Source organism: Neomonachus schauinslandi, chromosome 13 (genome assembly GCF_002201575.2).
Source record: "Neomonachus schauinslandi chromosome 13, ASM220157v2, whole genome shotgun sequence".
NCBI lineage: Eukaryota > Metazoa > Chordata > Mammalia > Carnivora > Phocidae > Neomonachus > Neomonachus schauinslandi.
Genome location: NC_058415.1, coordinates 80795037 through 80805022, shown reverse-complemented (window position 1 = coordinate 80805022; position 9986 = coordinate 80795037).

Below are 9986 nucleotides of genomic sequence, written 5' to 3'. Positions count from 1 at the left end.
CCCCCTCACCTCTTCCCTGAACGAGGGCACGCCCCCACCCACCTAGAGGAATCCACTCCCGGCACCCGGTCCTGGCTTGACTCTGTGCGGTCCTCCACTCATGAGGTCGGTGTTCCCAGCCCCAGGTACAGGTGAGGGAAACTAAGGCTCTGAGAGAAGGCGTGTGATCTGTCCTCTGGGGCCAGCGCCTGGTAGTACCCTGGCCACCCGGCCCGCTAGGCTGGGTGCCATTCCTTCAGCAGGCGACCGTCACTGACCCTCAGGGTGAAGCCCCTTGCCTGGAACCTTGGTACTTCAGCAGGGACAACCACCTCAAGGACAGGGTCCCTAGCACCTAGCTCAGGCAGGGGGCGGAGGCTGAAGGGTTTGCTGAGTATCCCTATTGCCTGCTTCAAGATTTGCAGCCACATCTGCGAGAAGACTGGGCCTTCGCTTGACCTGCTGCCGCAGGACCCCATTATGACCCATGGTGGGCAGGGGTCCGTTCCTAGGACGAGTATGACAAACCTCAGCCAGGGCCCCCATTCAGGCCATTTCATTTGTCCATCTACCAGGCTGCACTCGCAGGACAGAGCTTAATCCACCCCCAACCCCAGGAGCTCCTGGTCCCATGGCAGAGACAGGGAAGAGAGTAGGCAGGTTGAACCAGTGCTCCCTTGTTAGGTGAGGGAAGATTTAGGGGCTCAAGGGGCCACAGGCTGGGGTGTCCAGGACTTGCAACTACAGAAGGCTATAAGAGGGAGAGGAAAACTCATGGGAGGTGAGAATTCCCTGAGGGAGGAATTTGCGAGGGGTTCTGGGGTCTCACCCCCCACCCCAGACTCAATTCCAGGTGGTATAAGGACAGAAGCGAAGGGGATAGTAACTCATTTTGAAGTGACTGTTGTACACGATCTGATCACCACCTTTCATCCATCATACAATAAAGAATCCAGAGGTGGACACTTGCTATAGGCCATGCCCTGTGCTGATCTGTCCATCTCTATGGCCCCAGCACCCTAGTCATGATGAGGTGAACCATTAGCTGTACACATCATCTCATGTCATCCACACAAGAAAATGACAGAGAAACATTACCCCTTTCAGCAAATGAAGACACCTCACTCAGAGAGATAAGATGACTTACCCAAGGACACACAGTTTCCAGGCCTGCCTAATGCCAGACCTTTTACCACAGGATGCCCCTCCTCTGCCCACCCTCTGCAGGCTTTCCCTTTTCCTATCTTCCCCCCTTACTCTTTCCTCTCCCTTGGTCTCTCTGATCCAAAACTCTGCACATCCTCTAGGACCTACACCTAGAGGACGAAACACTACTTTGTCCAGGCCTTCCCAGGCAGCGGGGTCCAAATGCCTCTCACTTGGCAGCTCGGTGTCACCCAAGCTACTCTAATCAGCTGTAGTTCAGCAAATACCTCTTCGGTGTTAGGGGCCATAAGAGGGACCCTCCTCCAGAGAGCAATCCCTAATGGAGAGGGACCACAAATGGTGGCAGGCCAAGGAACAGTAGGCTCTCTGGGAGACTCGGCATGAAGGCCGGAATCTGCACTTGTGTGTAGGCTCTGGGTGCCCCAACCTTGGTCTCGTGCCCGTTCGGCAGGGAGGGGAGATGCACCTGGTGAACTTGGACGGGTTCATCTCTCACAGGTGTTGTCAAGCAAGTTCCCCAGTGGGCTTGTACTTTGTCTTGGTTTTTATTTTCTATACCGAGGAAAATTTCACGATTTTTACATTCTTGTGGTACAAAGAACCACGAGGCATTTTTCACAATTTCTGTAGTCATTATGTAGCTATACTGACAGCTCTATCCTATTTCTGAGTTCTTTTTTTTTAAAAAGCGTTCTTCCTTCTAGGAGGTTGAGTGGGACCGTGCCACTTCCTCTTCCCCGCCCCTCCCCCTAGGGCTAGACTTCAGGCTCCTCTGACAAGCTGCCCTCTCCCTGAAGCTTACCATCCCTCACCAAACCAACAATGACCTTGGGGTCTCAGACTCTCTGTAACATTCATTCATTCATTCATTCACATTTATCGAGAGCCTACTATGTGCTAGACACAGTAACCAAGACAGCCAGCCGTTAACACTATGAGGGGAGCAGAGTGCAGATTAATTAGAGGAGAGGTGGCTCAGATTCTTCAGGGGAATGGGGAAGGTCCCTGTTAACCCCCCCATCACACCCTGAAGGACTTTGTGTCCGCCAGAGGACCCAGCTCAGGGCTCTGCATATAGCGGGCTTAGCAAATGCTCATCCTCCCAGAAAGCCACAGTTGGAGGGGGACTCAGATCCAGAAGTCTGGATATAAGGGTGAATGAGACCCGGAGAGGGAAAGGGACTTTCCCAAAATCACATAGCAAGGTTAATCAAAGACCCCAGACTCCAGTTGCCTACTCTGCCCAGGCTCACAGCTTGCTTACTGACCTCTTTCATGGGGTGGAGGGCCGAGGTCGGCTTTTCACCCAGCCCTGGCCTGGCTGAAGGGAGAGGGGCCTTTTCTCCTTTCCCTTCATAAGCAGGTCCAGGGACATGATTTCTGGAGGCGGCTACAGCTCCAAACTCAAGAAGCATCTTCAAGTCAGAAAATCTTATTCTAAACCCGAGTCAACCTTAGTGAGAGGCAGTGGGCAAATCATGTCCCTTCTTTCAGGAAAGCAGGGTCCTTGAGGCCCACTTTCTAGGACTGCTGTGGAGTGGAGCTGGTTCTGAGCCCTGGTTTGCCTGTCCCCTGCTCCCTGTTCTCAGCCACTGGCCCGCTCCAAGCCTCAGTGTCCCTATCTGTAAAATAGACTAGTGATGGTACCTACTTTATAGGGTTGTGGGAAGGATCAAATGAGGCAAGCTATCACCAGCAAAATAGTAAGGATTCAGCCACTACACTCCATAGTTACAGCTTTATAATTATGACTACTGATGTTGGCGGGAGAGCAACCACCGATTTTTGCCCTGAGAAGGGACATGACCACCACGGGCGGGAGTCTGTCTGGGCTCTCCCAGGAGCCTGAAGGCTGTCTCGCAGCAGGGACAGGCTGGTGTCATGCCTAGTGGATGAATGAACACGCTTGCAAAATGATCCCGGAGCCATGGAATGTCACCCCGTTTGGTAGTTTCGAACGCTTTTAAACAAGCACTTTTTTCTAAAGCAACCTCACAGAGACTCCCAATGTACAAAGTGTGCGAGCTGGGGGCAGCCAGGGCTGCTCAGGGGGAGGCCTCAGCTTTCATTCACTAGAGCAGGGACTGAAAGCTCAGCAAGCAGCCACTGAAAGCTCAGCGAGCAGCCAGTGCACTCCGTGAGGACAGAGCCCGCCAGATGGGGTGTGCGGCCTCTACGGTCCCCTGTGCCCAAGGCTGCTGCCTGCGGGACTGGGTGGGGACAGCTGTGTCGCCTCTGCCCCTCTCTGTGACAGCCGGCTGCCCATTCCAGCTGATCCACACGGCTCCCCTGGGCTTCCATCCATGCCACCAACCAAAGTGCAGGGCAGTCCCCAGTGGAGGACAGAGAGGCCTGTGGGTCTCTGGAGGGAAGGACCCAAGTTCTTGGCAGCTCCCTTACCCCTTTCCAGCCACTATGCCACCATCCTGACATCTGGCCCTAACCCTGCTCACCCCTTCCCCAGGATGTTCTGAGAAACTTTCTCAAGGGCCTTAGAGAATTCCAGAACATGATTTGTTCATTCACCCATTTCAGTCAATTCCAAGTGATGCCAATGAGGAGAGATGACCAGTTGTGGAGCCCCTGCTCTATGGGGTCACTGCCCATGGCACTCACCGGGCTCCTCCCAAGCCCTAGGAGGGAGGCCCAGGAGGGTCCAATGCCTGTTATTGGGAATGCAGGGAGGATGTGTGCTGCAGAATACAGAATGTTTGGGGTTTTCAGAGGCTCAGAGAAGTTAAGCCACTTGCTGAAAGTGGCAGAGCTCTTAGGTGGCCAAGCTGGGGGGTTCTAGCCCCTGGGGGGGGCAGGGTGGGGGCCCTCTCCCTATGTGCCCGCATATAGGCCCCAAAGGCCAGACTGGGCACCGAGAGCTCAGCCCCAACCTCCCGGGACCACAGGCCAGACCAGAGGAGAGAAGGGGAGTGCCCTCTCTCCCTGACCACAGGTCAGGGCCTGGCCGCTCCGGGCGGGGACACCTTGCCCAGGCCCAGCCTCCCACATGCCTCATGCACGAGTCACCTAGGCAGCACCTAGGGGACGACAGGTTTGCATTCCAGCGCCACTACTTGGGCACCCAGAGGCGGCATGTCACCACTGGTCTCGGAGCCATGTTCAAACCTGAGTGTGAAGCATGGGACACTGTGCCTGGCACATAGTAGGCGCTCTGTCCCCAAGGGTGACTCCCTTCCCCCAACTCCATCATCTGTTTGGTGCTGCATCCGCCATCCTGTCTCCATCGCCTTCTCCCCTTCCAACACCCAGACCAGTGAGCAGGCCTGACCTGCCTTTGACTCCCACTGAGGCCTTGCTCAGAATGGAGGCAGAACCCAGTGGGCTCTCCCCTGGCCCAGGCCCCGCTCCTCCTCCAGCGGCCGTCTCTAAGGCCTGCACCCAAACAGCCTTCAAGGAAGGAAGCTGTTTTAACAGGTGCGTCTCTCAGGACCTTTCTGCAGCTTTGCACGAATGCCAAAATCACACCCAAAAACACAAGAAAGGGAGGGGAAGATCCCATCTAGATGGTTCCACCTCCCTCAGCCCCAGGAGAGGAGACTGGCTGGGCACACTGGCTGGCAGGCAGTCCCGACAGCTCAGCAGGCTCAGGCTCCGGCTCCGGGAAGAGGTCCTGCTTCCAGAGTCACAGGGAGAGCTGAGAGGGCCCAGATCAGGCAGCCAGGCCAGAGCCCACATGGTACAGACAATGCACCCGAGGCCCAGGGGGGCAGGGCGCTTGCCCAGAGTCACTGAATGAAGCAGTGGCAGAAGCACGGCAGAACCTAGGTGCCCTGTCTCCTCACCCAGTGCTCTCTGCAGCACCCCAGCCTTCAAGAACCTCTCAGGCTCCCCACATTTCCTCTTTCCAGGCCTCGGTCTTCCCTTCTGTATCATGAGGGCTGGGTTGGGTGATCACCAAGCTCCATTCCAGCACTGATACCTGGTGATTCTAAAGAGCTGAAGCTATGGGGCGCCTGGGTGGCTCAGTCGGTTAAGCGTCTGCCTTCAGCTCAGGTCATGATCCCAGGGTCCTAAAATGCAGCCCCACATCAGGCTCCCTCCCTGCTCAGTGGGGAGGCTGCTTCTCCCTCTCTCCCGCCCCTGCTCATGTTCTCTCTCTCTCTTTTTCAAATAAATAAATAAAATAAAATAATAATTAATTAATCAAAAAGCTGAAGCTAGAGCAGCTGCCTTCCACAGCTGGGCTCTCCCAGGCCTTGCACTAACAGTACCAGCAACTTCTCTGGCTTTGCCCAAGTCCTTCAGATGCACAGTTCCTCCTGCCCTCCCTTCCCTGTTCCTGGGGCTCTGCCCTCAGCAAGCTGCCGGGCTTCTCTGGCCTCCTGCCCTGGGAGGTATGGACCCCTCAAAGAGGGTCCCAGCTGGAGAATGACTCACTAATGGTGGAAGGTCAGACATCATGACAGGGGAGAGAGGGGAGGCATTTTAAGCCAGGATTAGGTCGGTGCCTTCCTGGTAGCCACCTGTTTGAAGGCCACTCTATGCCCACATAACCCTCCGCAATTGCCTGCTCTTTTGAACGTAAGACCTCCACACTCCAGCATACCGGGAGAAGGCAGCCAGACTACTTGGGTCACACAAAAAAGAACCAATTCACGAGCCATGAGAACCAGCAGGGGGCCGGACCTTGGCACACAAGGGTCACTTTTGCATTAAACACTCATTGGTTGCACACAGCCAGAAACGCAAACAAATTCAAGGACATGCATGCATACAAAGACACAGAAGGGGGGTGTGTGCCCACAAAGAAATGCATGGGTAAACATACAAGTCTCCGCACCACCACCACACACAGATACACACACATAAACATACGAGCACACTGACTAGCACACGTACAGATACACACATACAGGCGTGAAACATGCAAATGAAGATAACGCTGAAAAAAGCTCACAAATACACATACATGCTCAGCTGTCACCAGGTACACACAGAATGACACACAGGCCAAACACCAGCCCGTGTGTGTTCACGTTCACAACCACAGCAGGAAGGGAAAGTGGCCCAGAGAGCCCCGTTCAAAGAGCTAGGAGCCCAAATCTCGGATCCAAGGGAAGAAAATGCTGTTGCTACCATAGTTCCCCTGATCTGTGTGCAGGACCTTACTTTGTACCAGAATCTCAGGACATCCTATTTGCTTCTCTCACACCCTGAAAATTGGCCTTCCCAGCTCCCTGAACATGTGGTTTTTTGGGAGTCTTGCAGCCTGGCAATTGTTCTTCAGGGCCCCACCCCTATCCAGAGCTAGAGACCCCTGCCCCAAACATTTCTCCTTCTGCCATCATCATACCTAAAACTCTACCTAGGTCCCAGGATTACCTCAATCTCTAGGAATGCGCAGGTAAAATGCAAATACTTTTCATCCCCCCTCCCCCAAGACGCATGGTAGAAAAGGGTTCCACCACTTAGTGGCTATGGGCCCAAGGCCGGTGACCTAACCATCCGAGTCTGTTTCAATTTCTAGTAGGAGGAAGACAACAGCAGCCACCTCAAGGTTGTTGTAACAAGTCAATGAGATCATGCATGTAAAGAACTTAGCCCATTTCCCGGCACGCGGTAAACGTTAGCTACTATCATCATCACGGTCATTGTCGTGGTTTTTATTGCTTGGACTTTGACCACCAGGGGCCAGCCCTGCCCTTAGCCAGAAGGAAACAGAGGGCAGGAGTTTACCAAAACAAACTGTGTAACCCAAATCCCCTTTGATGGGGAAGACAGCTGGTCAAGGCTCATTCAGGGTGTATTCCTTGAGCCTTCCCATGTACTGAGTCCTGGAAGGGACTTTCTGCCCTCAAGGATCCCATAGTCCAGCTGGAGAGGTGGTGCTGGCCCTTCCTAGACACTCCCAGGAGTCTCTTTGCTGCTTTGCTATCTCCAGTCTTGCCTCCCTTTCCTTGTCCACTCTCCACGGGCATCCAGAGGGGTCCTTGATAAAGCAGATCAGATCCTGCCCTGACCAGCTCCACACCCTTCCACAGCTCCTGGGGCTTGGGGATAGATGCCTAGATCCTTGGTAAGGCTCCTAAGGCCTCTCATGATCCATCCCCTGGGCTCCAACCCCCTTGTCTTCAGTGGGACTTTCAGAATTACCAGCCCATCCTGCCACAGGGCCTTGGCACAGGCTGTTCCCACAGCCTGGAAAAGAGGCCTCCTTTGCCCAGGGGATCCTGCACACCCTTCAGTCTCTCCTCATAGTCTCCCCTCAGGGGCCTACCAGATGCCCTGGGATTAGGCCAGGTCACTCTGCAGACTTATCACAGTTGTAATTATACATGTGTTTATTTCATGCCTCCCTCCCTCACAGGATTGTGGGGGCCATAGTGGCCTGGGTTCCCAGTGCAGGACGCCTGGCAGGTATTCCTAAATACTTCCTGAATTAATTAACAAATATTTATGATACGAAAGAAAAAGGAGAAAGTTGAGAATATGCTCTGGGAGGTTTTTTAAGGGATTCCACTTGTCAATCTGGGTGGGCTTGCTGGAGGAGGCAGATTTTGAGAGTCTAACAGAAACATTGAAAGTGAGGCAGTGGGGGATCTTGCTAAGATTATCTGGGGTAGGGAAGCCACATCTGAGAATTCCAGGCAGAATCACAGCACAGGCAATGGTGCAGAGGTAGGAAAGCCATAAGTCTGGCTGCCTCGGACGCCCATGGAGTGATCACAGGTCCCTCTGACCTCCAGTTACACACCACCACCTGAGCCCAGGCTGATAACATGGGGCATAACCACCCCCCCCAACACACACACACAGTGCAGAGGACACCCAGGTCAAGAGGTCCCCTAAGGAAGTCTAAGAGGAAGGAGGAAGGGGGCATCCAGTTGAGAAGAGGGTAAGCATGTGCAGGTAGGAGGAGGGAATGAGGACAAGAGAGGACCTCCTGACACGTAACAGTGCCCAGGACTGAGTGGCATCAGTGAAGAGAAATCAGACACACATTTCTGAGGTCTCAGGAAGGGATGTGATAACCCAGAGCAGCCTGGGAGTGACTCACTGCCCCATAAATCCTCTAGCTAGCCGACACTTGCCTTAGCATAATCAGCCTGTCCCAGAGGTCTGGACAGCTACACACACACTTCATCAGCTCTTTAAGCCCTTGGCCAGCTCTGACCTCGGGGTGGGGAGTCCAGCACCAAGGACCACCTGACTGCAGGGAGGCTGACTCCATCAGGGAGCCTCACCCCTGCAGCAGGATCTCCACTGTCTCCCTCTGCCTCCCTCCAGGCCCTGCCTGAGGTCCCAGCACCAGGCCAGTCTTCCTAGGGTGACTCACTGATGTCGGCGCTTAGGCCCTGGGTCCTATGTTCCGTACGCTCGCTCTGCATGAGTGAACACTCTCAGCAGAGGCCGCCTGGCAGAGTGGCGAGAAAACCATGTTCAGAGTCAAGAAATGTGAGTCCAAAACCCAGCTCTGCTATTAATAATAATGAGGACTGTTCCAGTATGCTAATAAGAGTAAACCAGATGTACTTACTCAGCCCTCTCTAAGCTTCAGGCGCTGTGTTAGAGATTTACAGGACTTACCTCATTTAATTCTCACAATCTGACGTGCAGATGAGAGAATGGAGGCTCAGAGAGGTCAAGCAACTTTCACAGGGTCACACAGCTAGGAAGTGGCAGAGCTGGGGTCAATCCAGATAGTCTGTGCCAGAGCCTAAGCTCTTCCATAATCCCATTACCACATTGTAAGGCTCTAAGCAGGCATCTTAGCCTCTCTGTGACTCACTTTCCCCATCTGTACAACGAGGGGATTGGTCTAGTTGAGGTCTAAATCCTTCCCAGTGTGGGCATGCTATCTTTCCCCTCCCTGGTGACCCATGTGCAGGTGACAACAAATGGGAGGGATCTTCTGGACAGCACAGCCTTCGGGAAGGAAGGGTGTTACTGGTGGGGACTCCAGCTCTGTGCTGGAAAGTGAGATCCTCCCCGCCCAGCCCCCAAGCACCCAGCTGGCCTGGAGTAGCCCCTGAGCAGCAAGGCAGGGAAGAGGTGCTATCCTGTTTCTCCCTGCACCAAGAGCCACCAAGGAGCACCAGGACCCCAGGGTGCCCCAGCCCCAGGGACAAGTAAACGTTATAGTGGGAGGGAGAGGTGAGAGGCGGGTGGCAGCCCCATAAATCCACCTGAGTGAGCAACGCTTTCTAAAGCCCTTTTCATACAGGATACAAAACGCACCGTTTTGGGAGAGGATTTTATAGGCTATTTCTCCTCCTGGGTGATTTACCATCTGCAGGCCTGGCTCACCTGGGAGTCCTGCCCCTGAGGGATCATGGGAACCCATGGGGTGGAGTCAAGGTCAATTTTACAACAAGGGCCGGTGTCCTTGCCAGGGCTCTGTGGTGGTCTGGGTGACTTGTCCTGAGCTCTCTTCCCAAGACGGTTGGCCACTTGGCCCCAGAGACACCAAGTGGGGCTCTCAGAAGCCAGAAGATCTCTGCTCCCCTCCCCTCCCCACCCAGCACTCACTCATGGAATTCATTCTCTGCCTCTGTCTCTCTCATCCACCTTCACTGCACAAGCCCATCCAGGTGCCCACCATAAATGAGGCCCCGTCTCAATGCCCAGGGTTCAGATAAATCAGAAACAGTCGCTGCCCTTGAGAAAGTCACCGTCTGGTAGATGGTTAAATCACAGTCTGTGGCCTAGGGGAGGGGATGCCTGCTGGAGTGAGGGGAGCGCGGAGGAGGGAAGGAGCTCTCAAGGCAGGGAAATGGGGAGGATAGGACCAGCCTGTAGGAAGGAGGGCCCTGAGGCTGGGACAGGCCTGGGGGCACCTGCGGCAGGGGCTGGATAACCCTCCCCCCCGCCCCGCCCCCCCGCCC